At 34.1% G+C, this 24,837-nt stretch overlaps 3 long non-coding RNA genes across 3 annotated transcripts; 1 reads left to right on the top strand and 2 right to left on the bottom strand.

Moving 5' to 3' along the window:
* Positions 1–465: 465 nt before the first annotated feature.
* Positions 466–23,634, bottom strand: LOC128243373 (uncharacterized). Its single transcript, XR_008262825.1, has 3 exons — positions 23,491–23,634; positions 15,869–16,271; positions 466–617 (listed from the first exon to the last, which is right to left on the bottom strand). It is a non-coding gene; the product is annotated as an uncharacterized LOC128243373 (long non-coding RNA).
* LOC128243386 (uncharacterized) lies at positions 2,645–4,792 on the bottom strand. Its single transcript, XR_008262827.1, has 2 exons — positions 4,030–4,792; positions 2,645–2,810 (listed from the first exon to the last, which is right to left on the bottom strand). It is a non-coding gene; the product is annotated as an uncharacterized LOC128243386 (long non-coding RNA).
* On the top strand, positions 5,071–8,359 carry LOC128243381 (uncharacterized). The gene is made up of 4 exons (XR_008262826.1): positions 5,071–5,150; positions 5,950–6,076; positions 6,684–6,843; positions 7,430–8,359. It is a non-coding gene; the product is annotated as an uncharacterized LOC128243381 (long non-coding RNA).
* Positions 23,635–24,837: the final 1,203 nt, after the last annotated feature.

Raw genomic sequence — 24,837 nt, forward strand, 5'->3', positions numbered from 1 at the left:
CGATATATGAAAAAAAACACACAAAAAATAGATTCAAGAATAAAAGAAATATGCATCCTTAAATATATATTGCATATAAACAATTAATTATCTATTATAAAGTTAACCTGAGTTACAATGTTTTATCTATAATTGTTGCCATTTATATTTAATAGTTATATAATTATCATGTCTATCAAACAAACCAAAAAAATGTCATTAAATATTTGAGATAAGCACAGGCTGACACAAGAACTAAATATTTAAGTCACAGTTGACAAGGCAAACAGTTCCTACCATGATATATATATATTTATACACATGTATGTCAATAATTCTCGAAAATTGTTCCACCGCCCCCCCCCCCCCCCCCCTCCCTCCCCCATCATGAATCTGCAACGCGTTCAGTAAAGATGTTTGCGGCGAACGTTTGCTGTTTGGTTTCCCGCTTAACGTATATGCGCTGCGTTGCAACAGAGCTACAAAACAAAACGTTTGCGAGCGTTTTGTAAACGCTCGCCTGACTGAACGCACTGCTGATATCCTGGCCTCAGAACACTCTTTACATATCCCTCTTCCTCCTCTCTTTAAAATGATCCTCTTTTTGCCATTACTCTGTCCTCTCCATTGAAGTTAGCCTGCAATTTAAGAAAGGAAAATTTAAATTTCACACAAAAATGGCACTTGTTTATACCAGCACATTTGGCATATGACAAGAGCACCACCTGCGGGTTCTGAACCCTCGTCTGATTATATCCTTTTATTGTAAATTTATTTCATATTGTACATTTGAAAGTGAATATTCTAATGTTTAAAAGTGATAGCTCTGATAGTTTGCTTGTAAGCCGCCTTCTAAGCACATTATTTTATTAAACTTAAAAAAATTAGACTATAGTCCACAAATACTAAAATATCCCCCATCCTCCCCATTCCCTTCCAAATGAGTTTGATATATTGAAGGCATAATCCTTTCATTTTCTATGAAGAAGCTTAGTGTCCATTTCTCAAAATCAACCAAAATTCACGTTTTTTACCCTAAAAACAGGTGAGACTCAATATCTTTAGGGTATAATGTGAAGAAGGGTATAAGATGTACAAGTTCCCCAAGTTTCAAAGTGACAACTTTGATAGTTTCCATTTAACTGACCTGAACGCAAAACTTAACCCCAAGGCAAGGATAACAATCAAGTGATGACAATTGCTGCTTGTCATTTTTTTCAATAATGTATGAATTTAACAGTGTTTATTAAAGGGACTAGACACCAGATGATACAATTGCAAAAAAATAGATAACTGTCAAAAACTTACATACAATTGATATACTAGTGTATAACTTTTAATCTTACTTTAATAGCTATATAACATTGCTTAAGACACATAATTTCACAGCTTTTGCACATATTGTCGATATGAAACTTTCTGGGGTGTGTTTACCACATAATATAATATCCCAGTAAGTTTAAAAAAGCATCAGTATATTTATCTGTTTTCATAAATAGATATAAACAGTCTATTATCTGAAGTCGGAATATGACATTAAATATAGAACGTGCAGTTTCACTAACATTTTCTTGGTTCGGCCAATGTATGAGTACAAGTCATAAAATCTAAGATAAGAAGGTATTTTTCAGTATAGATATGAAGTTGAAAATTGATAATACCCTTGGTTCATACATGTTGTTGACAATATACTTTTCATTACTAATACATGAACAAACCCACCTTTGCCATGCATGCATGGCTAAGCCTCCTTTGTTGACAATATACTTTTCATTACTAATACATGAACAAACCCACCTTTGCCATGCATGCATGGCTAAGCCTCCTTTGTTGACAATATACTTTTCATTACTAATACATGAACAAACCCACCTTTGCCATGCATGCATGGCTAAGCCTCCTTTGTTGACAATATACTTTTCATTACTAATACATGAACAAACCCACCTTTGCCATGCATGCATGGCTAAGCCTCCTTTGCCATGCATGCATGGCAAAGCCTCCTTTGTTGACAATAAACTTTTCATTACTTATACATGAACAAACCCAGCTTTGCCATGCATGCATGGCTAAGCCTCCTTTGCCATGCATGCATGGCTAAGCCTCCTTTGTTGACAATATACTTTTCATTACTAATACATGAACAAACCCCCTTTGCCATGCATGCATGGCAAAGCCTCCTTTGTTGACAATATACTTTTCATTACTAAGACATGAACAAACCCACCTTTGCCATGCATGCATGGCAAAGCCCCTTTGCCATGCATGCATGGCTAAGCCTCTTTGTTACCAGTACTTGAGCATTGAGCCATTGACACCTGTTACCTTGACATTTTTCTCTCTCTGACTTGACCATTCAACATACAATATCAACAAAACTTTCTCTTTGGAGTTATGGCCCTTTTTTAATATAACAAATGGTCTGAAGCTATTTTCCATCAGATCCTCATTAAACTTACTCGAGTATTTCCTGATGGAGCTTACTTCCAATATATAATTAAATTCATATTGTCCTCCCAATAACTCCACAGTTGATATTTCATATACTCATAAGGATTATATCGTATTCACTTTTTAGAAATTAAAAGACAATAATTTTGGTGTCTCAACTTTTGTTTTTGTTTTAACACTTCTAATAAGTAAGTGTATGAGGAAAAAATAGATATCAGAGTTATATAAATTTATTATAAATTTAATTTTGATTCAAGCAATGGCATATGAGTCCAAACATTTTTATAATGTCATATTGATATAAAAGTACAACATAGTTTGTGTCAGTGTCACATGTAGCAGAATATCCAGGTCCTCTTGTCTGTTGAAAACTCCCAGATCTGAAAAGTCAATAAAACGCCAATTATTACAAAATATTTATTTATTTTTATATCTATACGAGCTCACAATATTGCAGACTGGAAAAAGTTCCTTAAATGTTAATATTTTGGTTGTTATAATGCCTGTGTGATTTACTATAAAAGTTTGCACAAAGAAACATGCATCTACATCCCCAGTGAGTTAATTGATTGCAATTATCAAAGATTGAATTAAATTATTGCGAACATCAAGTATTAAATTAAGTTATTTGGAACATCAACTATTTAACAACCAAAAAATGCTGTTCTTGGCCATTCGCCTTGCTTGGCTTTCTCCCTTTATTTGATTTGCTAAATTCAACTATAATAACAACAAATAACAGTAAAATGTAAGAGACTGCACAAATTGCTGGTTATAAAACAAGAGCCTTTGTAAGACAGCACGCTAATTTTGAATTTGATTAAGTGCATTGAATGAAAGGTATAGAAGTTTTATATTTAAATCCCAACTTGGCCTTAACTTTTACTTGCCTAAAACTTAACCAAGTCAATCAGGGGTCATGACTTGTATTAAAGATATGGAGTTATGTAACCTCATTAGGTGGTGGTCCTGAACAATTGGGTTAAGTATTAAGTCAATTGAATGAAGGGTATAGAAGTTATTAATAAATATCACAACCTGCCCTTAAACTTTAACCTTAGGTCACAACAGGGGCCATAAATTGTATAAAATATAATATGGAGTTATTTAAGCTGGATTTGCTTTAAAAATCTACCCGTCTTATAAACGAGTCAAGACAAAAACACCAGATTTCATGGGCAAAGTAGGGGGGTCGTCTATAAAGATATGGAGTTATGTAACCTCATTGTGTGATGGTCCTGAACAACTGTGTGAAGTATTAAGTCAATTGAACAAAGGGTATAGAAGTTATTTATAAATATCCCAACCTGCCCTTAAACTTTAACCTAAGTTACTTTAACCTAAGTTCCATAGTCCATAGTCAATCAGGGGCCATAATCTGTGTAAAGAATAATATGGAGTTATCTAACCTCATCATGTGATGGCCTTGAACAACTGTGTGTAGTATTAAGTCAATTGAATGAAGGGTATTGGTCTTATAAGTGAAAATCCCAAACTTGCCCTAAAACTTTAAGCCGACGTCGGGACGAGTAGTATATCCCACCTATTTTTGAATAGTCTAGCTAAAAATCAGTATGCAATAAAAAGTCTAAAACTTACATCTTGGTTCTCAATAAGTTGGTATCTGCAAATTTCTATGCTCAGACTGTACCAGGATAGGATTCAGTGAAGACAGGTAATCCACATTTGGCCTGGCTCTGTAAAATCAGAGCATTACTCATACATAAATCTGAATTTTTATGCCCCCCTTTGAAGAAGAGGGGTATATTGCTTTGCAGATGTCAGTCGATGGGTCTGTCATTAGGTCCGTCAGTAGAACATAGCTTGTCTGAGTTTCACAACACCTGGACATAAGGTCATCACACTTTGATTGGTCATATTCATGCTGGACAAATCAGGGGCGTAGCCAGCATTACGCACCAACGCACGTCTGTAACATCAATTAGAAAAATGGCCAAACATGGGATCAAAGTCGAGGGCTAAGTTATGTATTGACATCAGAATAAAGCTTTAAAGGGATGATCAGCTGCTATAGAAAGCATTGTTTATCTGTGCTAGATAGCTTAAAGAAGCTTAAAGAGCCTAAAAAATCACTTGGTAGTTCCATTTTCCCTTTGGGAGTAGCCCGCCCTGAACCCCCTACGGTTACAGGGATATCCCCCTCCCACATTTGTGCGTAACATTCAGTACAGACTGGCTAAGCCCCTGCAAATCAATTGTCCATATAATCCTGACAACATAGCTTGCAGGGGGGGGGGGGATATTGTTTAACAAACATCTTTTTAAAATTAGCTTTGAAAGGAAACTGTTTGGGTTTTTTACCAATACACTGAACAGTTCTTTCATCATTTCACATTTTTCTAGTTTAACTTATCCAAACACAATAAAGATATTTTTCAAAATCAAAATTTGATAAAAAGAAACATTTTTGATATTATTTTTAATAAATAAATAAAAGCCAAAATTCACAATCAATACAAAAATAATATTTATAAACAAAAATATACATACCAGCAGACACTGTCCTGAGAGAATTGGCTGAGTTCCAAAATCTGTGATGTCATCAATACTGCATGTCATGCACATTATGATGTCATCAACTTGAAATTCCCCCTTTGGTGCCCCAGATTATCAGCTACATCACACATGATTTACTTCTGCTGATCATTTGATGTAAACAGGAAAGTTGATGCAGTTTAAGATTTTTGGTTTATGTTGTGGTAAGTAGCAACATTTTTATTTATGAGAAATATATATTTATAGTGAACTTATTATACAGTATACCACTAGTATTGTTTTTTAATATTAATAACAGTAATAATTTAATATTAATAACAGTAATAAAGTTGATGGTTGTTTTTATTACTAAAATAAATGTTGACAGTTGTTATTTGGTTATCAAACATATTCTTAATTAATGAGAAATATAAATTTGGCTGTGATCCATCAGGCTGAGAGGCATGAGGCTCTTAGTATGTTAAATGTGTTTATTTTAAATTAACGGCATAAACTTGTTTAAGTTTAAACTTAGTTGATGAACTGTCAGTATTATGCACCAGTCAATTGTAACCAAGCCCCACCTCCCCCCCAAGGTCTGGGGATTAGCAGGGACAATGACCTTCGATCCAGCCAACCCCAGCTAAAACTCCCATCCTGCAGGGACAAAACGATGGTAAATTTGCACCAAATGCAGCTGCATCACAGGGACCCTGGCCTAGTTAAGGCCCATTCCCTGCTATATTTAAATCGAAGACAAAACAACTGCATTCACCCAGCACTGCGTGGCCACCTGAAAGGAAAAACATGGCCCATTTCCCCAACTATCCCCGGTATACCCCCAGACCTGGGGGAGGGGGGGGGGGAGGGGCCTTACAATTGACTGGTGCTTAAGATTTGCCACAAATATAATAAGTTTTAAACTTTTTGTCATTTTTATTCAATTTCTCATGACACTGTAATATTTATTCCTAAGGATTTTCTATGTCAGTATGTAATAAATGTAATAATGACACTTTCTAGGATTAAAGAAATTTATGATGCTCCTTACTGTGACAAGTGGCAAGTTAATACTATGGATACAGTTATTGCCGGGCATAGTCATGCAAAGCTCCAGACTGATTGGCACTACCAGGGTATGAAAAAAGAGGTAAATAATAAAATAATCTGGTTCTACAGTCATCGAAATTAGACTTTTGGATCAACAAGCCCTAATTATTATACTATTTCTTGGCATCAAATTTTTGAACAAACCCTGCTATATAAAATTCAGAATTTGAGCAAGCCCGAAAGACATTTTACCAGTGCAGGGCTTGCAGGCTTGTGCTAATTTCGACCACTGGTTCTATTTTCTTATTTTTCACATGCAGGTTTTAAAACTATTGCAGGGTTCAAATTTAGACTCGCATACTCGCAAATTGCGAGTGGCATTTGCAAATTGCGAGTGACTTTTATTCAAGCTCGCAAAATTTTGCGAGTGGCTTTTTCTAGACCCCAGCATGTTTAAAGGAAAGTAGAATAAACATGAACTTAACTTTGCTACGAAGTCGAGTTCTTACAAACAACCTATAAGTGGCATGTTTACACTACCAGTTAAAGAGACGACAATATGGAGTCATGCTCTAGTAAGTTTTCAAAAATAGAACATGATATTACAGTCATGATATTAAATCGAACTGTACATAATTTATATTATAAATAATATATCAAAATTTGATGTTTTCGTACAAAAATTAATTTGATTTTCCCTTTTGCAGGTCCTCAACTTCTTTAATGCCAAAACACTAACACAGGTGGTTGTAACCAGCTGTGCCAAACCTGTCCCCTTGGCCAAAATGATTCCGAGCTGATTTGGTTGTTGGCTCCTTGTAACCGAGGAAAAAAAACAGTTTGAAAATCTAAATGTACAGGACAAAGGTATATTTTTGTTATTTTTTTAAAATCATTTGAGTATGGCCTGCTTTCTTTCTGCAAATTTTGGATCAGTGATGTAAAAAAATGCCTGAGTCTTACAACCAGTAACAAGCTTTTGCCATTCCAATTTATTTATTTACACAGTCATCGAAATTAGACTTTTGGATCAACAAGCCCAAATTATTATATTATTGCTTGGCATCAAATTTTTGAACAAGCCCTGCTATATAAAATTCAGAATTTGAGCAAGCCCGAAAGACATTTAACCAGTGCAGGGCTTGCAGGCTTGTGCTAATTTCGACCACTGTTTACAGTATCACAAAAAAATTGAAAAAGTAAGCATTGGTGACTAGTATCAGTATTTATAGTGATTTTGTAAAGATATATTATCAATATGTATAAAAAAATGAAGTAATAATATTCAAGGAAATTTGTAGCAAATGTAAAAAGTTAAGATCACTGTGGTGTATTTGTTAAATTATATCATAATGGTCCAGCTATTCCAACTAACAGGGGCAGCAATTTTTTCATGATTTTATGTATGTTTGTTTCTTATCATGTGTTTCAATACGGGTCTATTTGTATGCAGGATGTGAGCCAGTTACCCAGGAGCAGTCTACAAAGTCACAAATGCAGAAAGTGCTGTGTTCTTTGAGAAACAAAAGCTTTCATACAGAAAATAACAGGCCTACAAGACTATCGGTGGAGGCAACACTACCTCATCAAATGTTCTTTTTAAACAAACAAGATACCTCATAGACTTAAAAATGCAGTTGAAGGGATTGTACACCAGATTGGCATCAAAAAAAGTTTTTTCTGTAACAAATCTGAGGATTGTCTGTATAATGGAATGTGTTAAGCTGTGATATCATAATTGTAAAAAAGGTACAAAAATGTAAAAAAAAAAATTGTGTCGAAGACCGGATTCAATCCTGTGTCGCCTAAATTGCAGTCCACTGTGCTACGAATGCTTACTCCAAACGAGTAGTATATTTAAACTATATACCTGATATCACGTGATAGCATTGAATAGCCAATCACGCTTTAGGAATGAATTATACTAGGTAGACATACCCAGTAATCTTTTTTAATGGAAATATATGAAACAACTGCTAAACTTAAATAAAATTGTAAACTATGTGGTACTTCAGTTGATAAGTTTCAATGCATTGTACACATAAATACCAAGTATATGTCAGTTTTCGACAATTTTCTTTTTTTGTTGCAAATTAATCATCTGGTGCACAGTTGCTTTAAAGATGTTACTTGTCCTTTGAAATGAAGAAATGTTAATTTCCATATTATTATTAAAATAGTTCCTCATTTGATAATTTGTTTTAAATCAATGGTGAATGAGATCATTGGTAATTTATTAAATCCAAAGTATACATTTTTTTTGGAACGATTTCATTGAATGAAAATTAAGCATTACATTCATTATAAACTTATTAACTTTTTTTGAGTTTAGGCCGTTCTTTTTTTAATGAATTGGTTAATGGATCTACCGCCCAATTATTTCGAAAAGTCCACCCTCCTCCAATTTTTTTTTGGTTATTTGTTTTTTAAAAAAATATTGAAAAAGTGACACTATAACTAAAGGTTGTAATAATATTGACTTTTAATGTGACATTATTTGAAATTGGAAACTGTATAATATGCTTATATAATGATTACAATAACTTAGATTTGAAATTGGTAGGTCAGAGAACATTGGACTGTATAAAGCCAAAAATATGTGTATGACAAAGTGAGCATTTGAACATATCAATATTCATTATAATATTGAGGCATTGCAGACATTTCGTTGCATAGAAATCAAAGCATTTCAAATGTCATTCATATGTATCTATGAACATGTCTTTCCTTTTTGTTGTTAATTTTTATCTTTTGGTTTTGGGTTTGGCCACAAACACTGTGAAAAATATGTATTCACTTCTATTGTAAAAAAAAGATGAGTATGAAATCCTTTTTTTTTTTCTGTTGACCAATTTATAAAAAAATGGCCTTATTTTGATATCTGTATTGAGATTGTATCTGTTTAAAACCAATTAGTTTCATTTTTCTTATTCAATATTGATCTTATCCTTATCTTAAAACATGCCTCAGTGATTTCATTCAGCCTATTGGTCAGCTAAATATACATGCCAATCAAGTCTTAGTTCCTAATCTTAGTTGCTTATTGAATACCGCACATGATCTAAAGGTATTTTGGCATACACTTGTTGAAAAGGTGGCTGTAGTATGTATTGAAATTCTCTATCATAACTTACTGCCAGGATAATACTTTTTTATCACTTTTTAGTGTACATATATCTGTCAGCATTGTTCATTTTTGAAAAAAATGAATTAATCATTCCTGTAGCGTTATAAAATTAAAATATTTTCATTGTTTTATGTCTTCATGCATTTTTTTAAAACAAATTGAAAATGAGAGGCATGATCATTGAATTTCCTTTGTTAAGAAATAAGTGCAGATTCATGACAGCCAGCAATAATTTCTTTTGAGATGGCAGTTTCATGTAAAATGGAAAAAAAAATATACTTCACATAATACACTTTAAAAGTAGCAGGTTTGTCCATTCTTCATTAATGCATGTAAGCAAATTCTAAAAGTTTTACTTAAATATTTTTATTCTCGAAATATGATTTGCAAAGCATCCATAAATAGAATGTTTTTATAAAAGAAAGTCCCATGTGAACATTACTTAAAACAAAGTCATATTAATTTTACTAAACATTTTGTAAATTATGTGTTCAGTATAATTGCAAATTAAATGTGTGTGTCAGTCTGAACACAGGACAAATGACATAGTTGTTTGCTCATTCATTAAAAAACATGGAGACAAAACGTATTTTCAAGTATTAACTATGTTTTTGAGGTTGAAACAGATTTTTCTCATATTTTTCTAGTTGACTGCGATTTTGTAGCAATCACAGTTATTTTTAACCATATAAGCTATTTTGACCAGAATTGTTGGGGTGGGGGGATGTTAAATATCATGAAAAGTATGTATAAACTCCCATAAAAATATTCTATTTCAACTGTTTTTCTATTTTTATTTATACTTAACTTGACGTTTACCTCTGGGGCTCAGGATCCAATGAAAGGTCAACATAATATGCTCTTTCTTCACACAAAGTTTGGTCATAAAGTGTCAACCCTAAATTAAGATATTCAGTTTTACCCATCTAATGTGGAAATTACACTTGGTCAATGCAAGCTTTGAAAATGGTACCAATAAGTATTAAATGGTTACAAAAATTGTATTTGTCAACAAATGAGGCTTGGTCCATGGATGCATGCATGAACGAAGGTGGATTTGTGCATGTGTAGGTAATGAAAAGAGTATTTATCAACAAAGTAGGCTTAGTCCATGCATGCATGGCCAAAGGTTGTTTTGTCCATGTATTGGTAGTGAAAATTTATTTGCCAACAAAGTAGGCTTAGAACATGCATGCATGGACAAAGGGGGTTTGTTCATGTATAAGTAATGAAAAGTATATTGCCAACAAAGGAAGCTTGGTCCATGCATGCATGGCAAAGGGGGTTTGTTCATATATAAGTAATGAAAAGTTTATTGTCAACAAAGGAGGCTTTGCCATGCATGCATGGCAAAGGTTGGTTTGTTCATGTCTTATTAATGAAAAGTTTATTGTCAACAAAGGAGGCTTAGCCATGCATGCATGGCAAAGGGGCTTTGCCATGCATGCATGGCAAAGGTGGGTTTGTTCATGTATTAGTAATGAAAAGTTTATTGTCAACAAAGGAGGCTTAGCCATGCATGCATGGCAAAGGGGCTTTGCCATGCATGCATGGCAAAGGTGGGTTTGTTCATGTCTTATTTATGAAAAGTTTATTGTCAACAAAGGAGGCTTAGCCATGCATGCATGGCAAAGGGGCTTTGTCATGCATGCATGGCAAAGGTGGGTTTGTTCATGTATTAGTAATGAAAAGTTTATTGTCAACAAAGGAGGCTTAGCCATGCATGCATGGCAAAGGGGCTTTGCCATGCATGCATGGCAAAGGTGGGTTTGTTCATGTATTAGTAATGAAGAGTATATTGTCAACAAAGGAGGCTTAGCCATGCATGCATGGCAAAGGTAAGTTGGTATAGATACTCGATAAAACAGGACCACAAATGTATGAACCAAGGGTATTATCAATTTTCAACTTCATATCTATACTGAAAAATACCTTCTTATCTTAGATTTTATGACTTATACTCATACATTGGCCGAACCAAGAAAATGTTAGTGAAACTGCATGTTCTATATTTAATGTCATATTCCGACTTCAGATAATAGACTGTTTATAGAAAGTGAATATTCTAATGTTTAAAAGTGATAGCTCTGATAGTTTGCTTGTAAGCCGCCTTCTAAGCACATTATTTTATTAAACTTAAAAAAATTAGACTATAGTCCACAAATACTAAAATATCCCCCATCCTCCCCATTCCCTTCCAAATGAGTTTGATATATTGAAGGCATAATCCTTTCATTTTCTATGAAGAAGCTTAGTGTCCATTTCTCAAAATCAACCAAAATTCACGTTTTTTACCCTAAAAACAGGTGAGACTCAATATCTTTAGGGTATAATGTGAAGAAGGGTATAAGATGTACAAGTTCCCCAAGTTTCAAAGTGACAACTTTGATAGTTTCCATTTAACTGACCTGAACGCAAAACTTAACCCCAAGGCAAGGATAACAATCAAGTGATGACAATTGCTGCTTGTCATTTTTTTCAATAATGTATGAATTTAACAGTGTTTATTAAAGGGACTAGACACCAGATGATACAATTGCAAAAAAATAGATAACTGTCAAAAACTTACATACAATTGATATACTAGTGTATAACTTTTAATCTTACTTTAATAGCTATATAACATTGCTTAAGACACATAATTTCACAGCTTTTGCACATATTGTCGATATGAAACTTTCTGGGGTGTGTTTACCACATAATATAATATCCCAGTAAGTTTAAAAAAGCATCAGTATATTTATCTGTTTTCATAAATAGATATAATATAAACTTGGAAAACTTAATTCACTATTTTTACACAATGAAACCCAAATGAGATAGTCAAATGATTGCTCTGTTTATTTTAATCATGTAAAATTATTTATTATATATATACCCATCATTTATCCACACGTAATACTTATCGCAAAATATGGTAGGCTGTATTCCACTCTAGTGCACTACAGCCGTTTTCAACTCTTGTGACGTCACGTCATAACAACTTTACAAGTGTCATTGCGTGATGTTAAAATGATGTCATAAAACAAAATAATGTGTCCTTAAAGGGACTGTGTCAGAGATTTGCACCAAAAAAAGTTTTTTCTATAACGAATCTCAGGACAATTATCTAATAGAATGTGTTACGCTTTGATGTCATAATTGTAAAAAAAGATTGTGTCGGAGACCCCGCATCGCAAAAATTGAAGTCCAACTTCACGTGATAACACCTTCTAGCCAATCACGCATGATTGAATGAATTCTACCTTGAACACATACCCAGTAATCTTTTTTAATGGAAAAATACTAAGTAACTGCTAAACTTAAATAAATTGTAAACTATGTGGTACTTCAATTAGTACGTTTCAATGCATTGTACACATCGATGCCAAGTTTATGTCATTTTTCGACAATTTGTTTTTTTCGCTATTTCATCATCTGTGAGACAGACCCTTTAAAATGACATTTATTATGAAAACATGTGGCTTTTAAGTGATGTTACAAGTAAATTAGTAATGTATATATAATAAAAGGGTTATCAGTTACACCCTTCCCTAAATTTGCCACGAATTGGATGTGGAAAATGGGTGGCAGTTGGTGGAGTATTGGAACGGGTGGCACTGGTGTAAAACGATGAAAAACAGAATAAAATGGGACTTTGATCTAATTTTTCACCATTTTCCACCAAATGCCACCCCAACGTGGCACTTGGTGGAGTATTGGAACATTTTCCACCAAATGCCACATGGCAATTTTTTTCACCAAATGCCACCCCAACGTGGCACTTGGTGGAGTATTGGAACGTTTTCCACCAAATGCCACGTGGCAAATTTTTTCACCAAATGCCACCCCAAGGTGGCAGTTGGTGGAGTATTGGAACGTTTTCCACCAAATGCCACGTGGCAGTTGGTGGAAAATTTTTCACCAAATGCCACCCCAAGGTGGCAGTTGGTGGAGTATTGGAACAATTTTCCATCAAATGCCACGTTCAGTTTCTTTGATCTTTTTTCACCAAATGCCATGCCAATGTGGCAGTTGGTGGAAATTACGTGGCACTTGGTGGAAATAAAATCATGGGATTTATGAAGTATGCATACAACAACCTAAGAACAACAAAAAACATTTCTTTGCAGTCATTTAGTTTCATATGTACACAAAATTACAAAGGATCACAGTTGATGGTGAAGAGCTGTCTGCATTTCTACATTTGGAGAAATCCTGAAAACAGTTTTAGTATTATTTATTTTGGAGGTTTCATTTTAGCTATCATTATTCAAAATATATTTTAAAATTAGATTCAAGTTTGGCTATACTTCTTCTGCTATAGAAGTCCTCTATTCATATTTCTTTCTGAAAAAAGCGATCATTTTAATAAATCTGTTCAATATAATAGGGTTTGCCTCACAGAAGAATGTTATTTGTTCTACAATTTGTTCTACAAATGTCTTTGGAAACATGTGTACACCAAGATTCACTTTAATATCTTTATTTTTTCAAAATCATGCAGCCAACAACATGAATTACACCAAGGCTTTGTCAATACCTCAACGATTTTTCTTAAAAACACACACACCCTTTAGATCATATACATCTTCTACATCTGTTCTTGACTGGCATTTAATATTGTTTATCTCACCCTTCACAGCACTTAGCACTTTTAAATAAGTATAAGCTAATAAAATATGATAAAACTATGAGGTCAGTCTTCATTTAAGTTATTGTAATATTCAAATATTTACCAAAAAGGTCTTAGAATCTTGTCCAAGTACATTGTCATCGTTATGGGGGGGGGGGGGGTTGTCTGGAAAAAAAATTTGTATAACATTTCTTTATACATCTTCAACTTCATTGTACAAATTGAATGATAATTTTTAAACTTAGTACATTGCTTGACTGAGTATTTGTCAATTGTTTTGGAATAAAGTGAAACATACTTGACAGTACATGCATAAAGCTTATCTCTTAGTCAAACTTTAAACAAAGACAAAGAGCCTAATATGTGTAAAAATAAAATAAAATGATAAGTCATGATCTTTTTTGGATGTTAATATGATAAAAAAATAACAGTTACCTTATAATCAATCCATTTTATTAAACAAAACTGCACATTTTTTTTTCTCACTATTCAAAGTTCCACAAAATTAATGCTAGTAACTGTCAGAAGATTCAAATATTTTGAGGAGATTTTCCAGCAGAGAGGTCATTCCGAGTTTAAATCAAACATTAATGCATCCCTGTACCTTTGGGGAAATAGCAACAGAGCACATGTACACAGAAAACTTAGTTTAACTCATCATTATCATGATCATGATAATCACCATCACATTGTTGTTGTCGTCATCATCATCATCATCATCATCATCATCATCACCACCACCACCATCATCACCACCACCACCACCACCACCACCACCACCACCATCATCATCATCATCATCATCATCATCATCATCATCAATAACAACATGTTGTTGTTGTTGTCACCACCACCACAATCATCATGATCACTATCACCACCACCACAATCATCATAATCACCAATACCACCACAATCATATTCACCAACACCACAATGAACTACCAACAACAACACAATTGTCAAAATCAACCACCACCACCACCACCACAATCATCATAATCACCACCACCACAATCATCATAATTACCACCACCACCACCACCATCATAATCATTATCAATAGAACCACCAACATCATAATCATCATCAATAGAACCACCAACATCATAATCATCATCAATAGAACCACCAACATCGTAATCATCATCAGTATAACCTGAGCAACATTACCAGTTAGTTTTAAATAGTAGCATATGTAATGATGCTAAAACAGCAGCATGAACAGCAACTGTCGTAAATTCTATTATTATTCCATCATGATAAGTAATGGTTCCATTTTACAGAACTCTTGAGATTTTCTAAGTCTTTTTACATCAAATGCCACCCAAAAAATTAACTAAGTTCATTTTTTCACCAACTGCCATATGAATAATTAACTAAGTCCAACTTTTTCACCAAGTGCCACATGAAAAAAAAACTGAGTTCAATTTTACACCAACTGCCACCTCCAGTTGGGTGGAAATTTCATGGCAGTTGGTGGAATTCTTGATATTCCACCAAGTGCCACCCATTTTCCACCAAGTGCCACCCATTTGCCATGGATTTGGGTGGCATTTGGTGGAAGTTGGTGGCAAATTTAGGGAAGGGTATGGCGTTTTGATCCGGGAGGCTTGTGCCTTGTGAAATCCGAATCTGCAAAAATCCACTCAAGTTAAATACAACCTCCCGAATCAAAACGCAGTACTAATAACCCTTTTGTATTATCAGCCTTCTAAATGATCACATCGACAATTCTAGGCTTATTTTGAAGAAATACTGTACTTGCCAACCTGGTGTCTAGTCCCTTTAAGTTTATGGCTACATTGCATACAAATAAAGTAGGTATGTTGCATGAACATAATCTTCAATAAAAAAAGCCTATTCAAAATATATTGTTGAATACTTCAATAATGTTTCAAATCTAATGGAAATCAGCCAACTTGAGGTAGTCATTCTTTTTTGAGACATTAACAAAATAAAAAGACAATAAAAAAAGTCATATGCTCATTGACTTAAAGAATCCATGATAGCAAATTGATTGTTTAGTTTTATTCAATTACATTATTTAATCAATGACGTTCTTATGAGTAGGTCATATTTATGGAATAAGACAAATAACTATATCTTATACATGTGTATGTCAAAACTTTGCATTCATATATACATACCATTCAACTTTGTCTTTGGTGTTTGTTGCATTTGCAAGTCTAGAAGAAGATGATGATGCTGGTGTTCTTAAAGAGTGTGTTGCTGGTGTTCTTGTAGTTCGAGTAGTTTTATTCGGGACCTAGCTGTTGTTGCTGATGTTTGTGTTTAGGATGAATTTGTTCTTGAAGCCGATGTTTTTGTAGTTGTCCCTGCAGGAAGTGTTGATGTTCTGGGGTTGAAGTTGTTGTTCTTGAAGATGGGGTTGGTGTTCATGTTCTAGTAATCAGAGTTGTTCATAAATCTGGAGTTGCTTTTGTTTGTTTTTGTCAGAAGTATTGAAGTTCTTATACGCAGGGTTGTTCTTGTAAATTAAGTTGTTGTGTCAGGGGTTGTTTCAGGATCCCACTCAAATATGTCGAAGGCCTTAAAAATAAGAGAATGTGAAGCTGTGACAAGTTTTTTTAAATGACAAAAAAGTTTCACATTTTAATTATATTTTTTCTTATTAAATTTAAGTTAACATTTTATGCTAAAGTTTAGAATGTCACAGAATATATATACATATCCTTCCTTAGTTGAACCACCACTTGAAAGATTAAAACTTAAATTGTCACTATCAAGATGTGTTTTATTACCCCCAATTAACCCCCTAATTCACTCCATTTGTTAGGTTTAGAAGTGTTACTATGGAGACCTTTAAAGCCAATATTTTTAAACTAGTATTTTGCTTCAAACACTTTCAACAGAACCTACCATAAATCAAGAGTTGGGCCCCTGACAGCCAAGAAAGAACTTTACATTTGCAGGGCTTGTGGGCTTGTGATTATTTTGATCACTGATATGATAACATGGACATAATAAGGCCTATACAAATCTTTGTTTATACACCCATCTGAATTTATTTTATTCTTCCTATTATTTTTTTTTTGCGTTTTGATCAAAATCCGTTTTTTCAGAGACCTAAAATAATACCCTGATACAGGTCAGTTTGCTAAAGAATTATGGTCGTCCATAAAAAAGTAATGCCTACCTATCTACCCTTTTTTGGGGGGATGTTAGTAGAAACTAAGAATATTTGTTTCGCCTAATCAAGGATTTAATTTGAAGACAGTTTTGCTGCATACTATAATATATTTTTACTTTATTACATTGCATTGTGTGGGAGTAGGATTTGATATATTGGTGCAAGGTATTTTGATTATAACAATTCCAGGAAGTTTATCAAAATGCTAATCTTTATGCAAGATGTGTCATGTTTGGTGTCATTATTTTGCTTTTATAATTCACTTTTATATTCAATATTATATTGATAAATTTGTATCAATGTAAAAGTTTAATTTTTATTACAAGCAAATGAGGAAAGTCAAAATAGTTCCTCAGTTGGTAAGATTCATCTACATTTCATGTCAGTATTTATCTTAGCTCCGCCCCTTTCACTGGACTTGACATTGCCCCTTTCACTGTTTTTGACATCTGATTGGCTGAGTTAAAATTGCCTTTTAATGTTTCTTTATGAATGACAGTTTTATACAGGGAATGCCTGGTTAATGTGACAATCATTATTCTGAAAATGGTGCTATAAATATGATTATGAATAGGCTTATAATTTATTTAAGATAATAAACATAATCTGCAGTTATGCACTTTAATTGATCAAAATACATGTTCCTTGATTATGCTTAAAATATAAATAATTGCTTATGGTCATGTTGATTTATAGGCTAATAGCAAAGAGGAAAAATATATATATATATATATATAATCATATGGAAAGGAAAAATTGAGGTGAATTTTATGTGAATATCTTAAATGTATAATTCTCCATTTTGCTAAAGTGGCTAATTGTTATTTAATTCAGATGTTTTTGGGGGTTTTTTGTACATTTTATCTTGGCATTTTGATATTATTTCAAGGATATTCTGGATATGCAGTTTTAATGTCTTTTGTTTGATTAAAAAATTAGTTTCTATTTGTGTAAGAAAAGCCAGACAAAACTATAATTATTGTTATTATTTGCAATTGTTTAAACCTGGGAGTAAGATAACATATTATTGGTCCCAGTTTAAACATAATTTTGCTTTAAGTGTTTATTCAATATTTTTACCAGCTTTCTTTGTACAGTGCACTTAAAGCTGCACTCTCACAGATTGAACGTTTTGACAACTTTTTATTGTTTGCCTTGGAACCAGCCAATTTTGCAAAAATCCATGGAACCAGTTATATAAATAAAACTACTAACAAAAAATCCAAAAATGATATAATATGCATTTTCCTTAAAAAACATCAATTTTTCAAACAGAAAAATGTGAAAATCTACGATCTGATTTTGTCAGCAATCATAAATTTATTTGCAGATATCTAGGCAGAAATTTGCTCTTTCCAAGACAAACAAAAATTATTCAGGATAATCTGCACAAGGACAAATCCTTTTCAAAAATTAGATCGGATAAGATATTTTTAAAGTATTGTTGGGAAATAAAGGGCCCTAACTCCTAAATGATTAAAGCGATTTCCATGGCTATCGAACTTGATCAAGGTATTATGGTCACAAACATGTGTTAAAAGTTTGGTGAGGATTGGACAAACAGTTTTCAAGAATTAGATCGGAAACAATCTTCGGGACGTATTTTTCAAGTCTTTTTTTGCAAATAAAGGGCCGTAACTCCTAAATGACAAAATCGATTTCCATGGCTATCGAACTTGATCAAGATATTATGGTCACAATCATGTATGTAAAGTTTGGTGAGGATTGGACACATACTTTTCAAGAATTAGATTGGAAACATATATTTTTGAAGTATTTTTGGCAAAAAAGGGCCGTAACTCCTAAATGACTAAAGCGATTTCCATGACTATCGAACTTGATCAAGATATTATGGTCACAAACATGTGTTTAAAGTTTGGTGAGGATTGGACAAACGGTTTTCAAGAATTAGATCGGAAACAATCTTCGGGACGGACGTACGTACGTACAGACAGACAGACAGACAGACGTACGTACGGACAAGGGCAACCCTATATGCCGCCACTTTGTGGGGGCATAAAAAAGTTGTCAAAATGGTATATCTGTGAGAGTGCAGCTTTAATGTCATCTAACACCTAGATTTTACAGCAATTAACAAGTCTTACTTTTTGTTTTTAATTTTAAGTTTAATTGGGTTATTATAAGGGCCCTTTCCATATCTTGATTAAGATTTTTTTTATTGGAAAAGTTTAATTATGTTCTCTCCTACTATTTTCTAATTGTGGACTTTTTGTTAATAGAGAATTTTATCTTCATTATCTCAACAACAACAGGATCAGAGTGGCATAAATGCAGCCACAGAGACAATTATAAACAAAAGACTTCTAAAATAGACCTGCCACATATGAAAAAATCATATAACTATACATGAAATAGACTTAAATCATACTGGATTTGCAATTGCAATTGTGTTATTTGTTATCGCTGATTTAAAAGGAACACTATTCTTAGAATAAAGGAGTGGAAATCCTGAACAGAAGTCTCTGACTGTTGAAAAAACTACATCAGCCAACCTCAAATACTCTAAGGCTGACCAACAGTAATCTTTCAGTAGGAACTGAAAACAAGAAGGCACACTAGGGGCGCTACCGTGCTATTCCCCAGTCATTCAAAGTACCCCCTGTGAACGCGTTAGCGGACTTGCGCCCAATTCTTAGCAAAATATTGTGCATGAGTGTAGCATTAGACATATATATTTAAGATATATATAATCCAAATGTGAACTTATTTGACAGCTTCAAGGAATGGAGAGAACTCAGCGGATTATTTTGTTTCGCCAAGGCATGTAGGAAAATGAAACCCATTTCATCATAAATTCTGTTTATTCCAGTCACTTTAACAATAGTAAAATCTTTCAACTAAAAAAAATAATATTAGTGTCTGCAATTTCAGAATTTCAGAGTACCATCCACTCATGATATATTATCATTTATCATGGTGTAATTAATTAAGTCATTTTGACATCCTACTGTTAGTTTTCAAATAATATACTAAAGTAATAATTACCGGTACATGTACATTACCATGACAGTCACACCAATGGGAAGACTTATTTAGGGACTGACATTATAATTCACCAGTCAATTGTAACCACAGCCCCTCCAGGTCCGGGGAATAGCCGGGACTTTGAGTTTCGGGACAAACTAATGGTTAAACCCCGGCCAAATGCCCCGCACCCCAGAGACTCTATATAAGGCCCAATCTTGGCTTAATTTGGCCCTATGACAAAACCACCGCGGTCACCCGGCCCTGCGGGACCACCTGGAAAGTAAAAACACGGCCCTTTTCTCTGGCTATCCCCGGTATACCCCCGGACCTGGGTGGGGGGGGGGACCGTGGATACAATTGACTGGTGCATCCATGGGGAGACTTATTTAGGGAAATAACATTGGCATACAATTATATAGTAATTAGTTATCCTGACATGTACTTTACACAGAATCGCTACATGGTGACAGTTACTCTGGGACGGACATTACATTTACATACACTATACTAATAGTATTTCTGACATGAAAATTGCAAAGACACACACCAGACACCCTTAGGGTGACTTAATTAGGGACAGACATAACACTGATATTACAGTAATTAATTATCCTGATGTGCACTTTACATAGAATCCCTACATGGGGACAGTTAATCAGGGACGGACATTACATTAACACCACTATAGAAATAGTAATTCTGAAATGAACATTGCAAAGACACACACTATGGGGAAAGTTTATCAGGGCCTGTCACACTAAATTGACATACACTCTATAGAAATAGTTATTCTGAAATTTATGAACATTGCAAAGACATACCCCATGGGGACAGTTAATATGGGCGGACATTACATTGATATACACTATAAAAATAGTTATTCTGATATGAAAATTGTAAAGAAACACACCATGGGGACAGGGATTTCAGGGATAGACATTTCATTGACATACATTATAGGAATAGTTATTCTGCCATTATCATTGTAACAACAAATGCCATGGGGACAGTTATTCAGGGACGGACATTACATTGATGTATACACTTTTATAAGTACTAGTTATTTTGACATATTAACATTTTAAGACAAGCGCCATGAGGACTGAGTTATTCAGGGACGGATGTTACATTGACTAGACTTAATTGACATACACTATTATATTGTTATAGTTATTCTTACATGAACATTGCAAAGACACACACCATGAGGAGACTTATTTATGGACAGACATCACACTTGACAATAACCATACACTAATAATTATCCTGACATTTACTTTACATAGAATTGAACCATTGGGACAGTTATTCAGGGACAAACATACATTGACTAAATGACATTATACTATAGTAATAGTAATTCTGACATGTACATTGTGATGACACACCCAATGGTGACAGTTATTCAGGGACGGACATAACATTGACACACACTCCAGAAATTGGTATTCTCAAATGTACCTACAAAGAATCTCACCATGGGGACAGTTATTCAGGGACAAGCATTACAATTACATACAATATAGTATAAATAGTTATTCTAAAATGTACTTTATAACAAAAAGTTAACTATAGTGACATTTATTCAGGGACGGACATTACATTTGACTTTCAATATATAGTAATAATCATAATAGTCATTCTAAAATGTATGGTACATTACAAAGACACGTGCCATGGGGTCAGTTATTCAAGGACGAACATTACACTGACATATACTATAGTAAGAGTTATAAGGACATTTAGTACAATGAAGAGATACATCCCATGGGAACAGTTATTCACGAACAGACATTACATTCATGTATACAACTTACAAATTAATAATTCTGAGGACAGGTACATTGAAAGTAATCACATCTTTGAAACAGTTATTTAGACCAATATAACAGTGACATATACTATAATATAGTTATAATGACATTTACATGGAAAAACACACACCATGGATACATTTTTTCTGAGAGAAGAATTTTACATCTAACAAGCACAACTATGCTACCAGAAAGTCCAAACAGTAACAAAAATATGTCAAAACATGCACATACTGAGTCAGTCATCCAATTAGACTTTTGAAGGTACAAGCCCGACTTCTAACACTAACGCTTGGCATTAATTTTTTTATCAAGCCCTGCTAAATAAAATTTGGGCTTGTGTCAATTTTGACCACTGCAGTCAGCTAAATATGCCATAAATATATAATAATCATGCGCCAACCTGCAGATCATATATATAGGCAAAACTGTTGTCTGTGTCATAAGAAGCTTACTAAATCTGAAATCTGGGGGCAGATCATGACAGTTTATATTGCATTAGGATGTTGAATGCGCAATTACAGGCAAAAGACTTTCATAAAAAGAATAAATACTTTTAATAATAATGTTGTTTTTTCTCGACGTTTTTTTAGGAGGGCGGGGAGGCCATGAATACCTGAGGCCTTACCTAGGGTCCTTGGGGTACAAGTCTAAAATAATAGACGTGTTATACGGGTTTCTTCCAATCCCTAATGTCTAAACGGGTTTGTGTAAAAACCGGAGGTGTTTGAAAAATATTGAAATTGTATTAAAGTGTAGTATTTTATGGTTGAAATTGATCATAAAGGTTTATATTCATAATTTACCATACATGTAAAAGAAGTTATTTTGCACAAAACAAGCATTTAATGCATTAAAACACATTTACCTTTCCAATAAAATGAAAGTTGACTGACACAGACAACAATTATGCCAAATGGAACTACTCGACCCAATTGTTATAAGTCGGCCACCTCCGACAAGCTTCGAGATAGACTGTCAAACTCATAATTATTTGTTGGATACTTATTTTTTGTGTGCGGAACTAATATAAAATAACATAATCTGGTAATATTACTTGTTTTTATGATATTTAATGGACGCAATATGCTATAACCCGGAACAACTACCCACTTTTGGTACAAAACAATTTGTACATTAAGGGTTTGCCATATCAAAAATCATAAAAAAATCTGTCAACGTACAATTATTTGGACTACTTGGGGTACGGGATCATTTGGCAGGGATTTTACCGGCAGTTTGTCCCCGCAGGACAAGGATTTTACCCGGGCTTGGCTTGACAGAAAGCTAAAGTCCCTGCTTTTCTCCGGACCTGGGAAGGCTGTGATTACCGGAGGCCTTACCTAGGGTCCTTGGGGTACGGGATCATTTGGCAGGGATTTTACCGGCAGTTCCTCCCTGCAGGACAAGGATTTTACCCGGGCTTGGCTGGACAGAAAGTCAAAGTCCCCTCTATTCTCCGGAACTGGGAAGGCCGTGATTACCCGAGACTGGGTGTATACCGAGGATAGCTGGGGAAAATGAGCCTTTGCCCGGGCTCAGCTGGACGGAAAGTCAAAGTCCCTGCCATTCCCTGGACCGGGGGGGGGGGGGGGGGGGGGGCGGTTATAACTGACTGGTGCATAACCAAGAGTTGTCCTACTTCTTAGCCACAGGTGCAAGTCACATAATCAATAATCGCCTTATATATGGGATAAGTGTATTAAGATATTCTTATTAAAATTGTTTGTGTCAAGTAGATCTACCTGTGTTCTTAGCTGATACATATTCAACAAGCCACACAAAAATGCAATAGAATAAAATATATATGACTTACCATGGAAGTTAGGGATATATCCATTTTGCAAAACTTAGTGTCATTCAGTCATTCTGATTCATCGTTCTGCAAAGCTCGATGATTTTGTTTATCTTCTATGAAAAACAAAATAATTCGTCTGACACATTCGTAATTTTCCAGCATGATACCCTGGTATTGATTATTGCAATTGTATGTTTGTGTTAAACCGGTTTAAAGTCAGATTCAAGTACCAATAATTAAACAATTTTAAGTACCAATAATTAAACAATTTTAAGCAATATCATCTTTTTAATGTTACAACTCTTTAACGTCACGTATAATTTTCATTCCTGCAGTATTTTTAAAGACGGTTAAAAAAGGAAGATTATTTTTTTTTTAAAAAAGGTTACATTACACTATTTCATAAGTTTCGAAATTAGTTAAATTACCTTTAATAGTATCATTTACATAACTAACATGGTTGTTATATTAAACATATAAGATACATATGTAGTAACATTTGTTTTTGCTTTAAATGAAGTGCAATAATCGCGTTTTAAATCATAAATAGTCAAAACAGGTTTTGCTGGGTTTTTCTCCCGTAAAAAACATTCATAAAATTTCTGTTGTTCTTTAAATAAAAAGCAAGTATTTCAAAATCCTTAAACAAGTGATAATTAACATCATAACAATAATATAATAGCTTAGAAGTGGGGTTTTTACGGATTTTGCATTATCGGTAAAATCTTGGAGTTTTATCCCGCAGGAGAAAAACCCCGTACTGAAAAGCGGGTTTTTTTTTGTTCCGCGTTATTTCACTTCCGGTGTCGAAGCATAATGCTCCTTTTGATATAAGATGTTGTTTTGAGCTGAAATAACTTGAATCTTGTATTATTGAAACCCCGCGGGATTTTTCCCCAGCTTTTGAAAAACGGGAGAAAAATCCCGCGGGAGTGTGAAAAACCCCGTGTTTTTCTGCGAAAACCCCGCTGGGGCCCGAAGTTGGCGGGTCAATTAGACAAACTTCCAAAAACATTTCGCAAACAAAAAACACCAAAATCATACCTTAATGAAGCCTTCTAACTAAAGTATAGGCCAGTATTCGATTACACCGTATTTAAAGGGTACTTGAGTTTGCGAAATCTAGGATTTGCAAACACAAATTGGAGGTCGTTTAGATCTCTTTTTCTACTTTTCTATTTAATAATAATACGTTGCATCCATAATCTTTATAGGTTGTATTTAAGAGTATCTGACAATAAATCAGATGAAATGTGGTAAACGCGTGGAAGACAGATTCCCATACCCCAGACATTTCATTTATTCTGAAACATGAGATTAAAAGGAAAAAAAACGACTTTAATAGAGCGTATGTGCTTGAGAACG

The sequence above is a fragment of the Mya arenaria genome, chromosome 2, assembly GCF_026914265.1.
Source record: "Mya arenaria isolate MELC-2E11 chromosome 2, ASM2691426v1".
In the NCBI taxonomy this organism is placed as follows: Eukaryota; Metazoa; Mollusca; class Bivalvia; order Myida; family Myidae; genus Mya; species Mya arenaria.